The following is a 1,502-nucleotide window of genomic DNA, read 5'->3' on the forward strand; positions in this document are numbered from 1 at the left end:
TAGGCATTCATAATCTAATCCAGTTTTTTAGAAATTGCTTTACCTTATTGCACTCTTTAATTCATATATATTAATTTAGTATAAAATCATCCATTCAAAATTTGATTGTCTAAGTAACGTGAAAAGCTGATATCGTTATAGTACTTAGTAAGATTCAAGTATCAATCTCTGTGGATTCGACACTTTTTATTTCATCAATATATTATAAAACTTGACTCCGTACACTTGCGGTTAAATCATGTTACATAAAAACGTGTGGCAGATTGAACATAGCGTATGGAATAACCATGATTAATTTAAGCATTATGCATGGCCTAGCCATAATCAATTCAAACGCAGTGTATGAGCTCGTTATAAACAACTTAAGCATTACATATGGGCTGGCCATATTGAAAAGTTGATGAAACTAATGGGTTCCCATAGTTAATTTAAACATAGTATATAAGCTCGTCATAATTAATTTGAATATTACATATGGGCTCGCCACACTAAAAAGTTGAAGAAACGTGTGGGCTCGCCATAGCTAATTTAAACATAGTGTATGAGCTTGTCATAATCAACTTGAACATTACGTATGAGCTCACACTGAAAAGTTAATGAAACAATGGACTCCTCATAGTTAATTTGAACATAATATATTAGCTCGATCCTCAGAAATAGAAAACTGTCCTCTAAACATGCTTGGTTGAGGTTGGAGAAGGAGGTGAATGAAGAGACGGGAAGGGGGGGGTGGGGGAGAGAGAGGGAGGGATTTTATTTTATTTCGAGTTACTAATAATTTACTTGGAAGTCATTTGCACTTTTTAAAAAGGTTTGGGGGAACGATTGCAATTAGTTTTTATTTTTATTTTTATTTTATTTAAATGGGAGGATATATTCATCATTTCACTTATTTTTATTAAGAAATTGGATAAAAATTGATGGAAATGACGTTTTCTACAATGAAACGTAGAAATAAGGGTGAAAATGCAAAAATTTAAAATGTGAGGACGTTTTGCATACTAAAAATTAAATGTAGGGACGTTTTATGCTAATAAGCCATTAAGAAATAATGATAGCAAATACATAAATGAACATAAACAAAGATGGATGTTGATTCATTTATTCTTAATAAATATAATTTAGTATTCTATCAAGTTAAGCAAAATTTTGAAATGTACACTGATGACAATTAAAATAATTGAAGAGTCAGTAATGATAAATTTTAAATGGGTAATTGACACAAAACGTCTAAACATTTCAAGTTTATTGTAGAAAACGTCTATATCTTTCATTTTTTGATATTTTCGCCCTTACCTTTCACCTTTTTTTTTTGCGCTAGACGTCATTTTCACCAACATTTAACGTAAAAATAACTATTATATCCTCCTATTTATATAAAACAAAAAAGAAAGGAAAAATAAAGCATAAATTGCAACTATAGGCCCAAACTTTTAAAAAGTACCAATTAGTCCAAATAGATTATAAAAATCTTAAAAAATCTCTCTCTCCCCCCCCCCCCC

Source organism: Olea europaea, chromosome 17 (assembly GCF_002742605.1).
Source record: "Olea europaea var. sylvestris chromosome 17, O_europaea_v1, whole genome shotgun sequence".
Lineage (NCBI taxonomy): Eukaryota > Viridiplantae > Streptophyta > Magnoliopsida > Lamiales > Oleaceae > Olea > Olea europaea.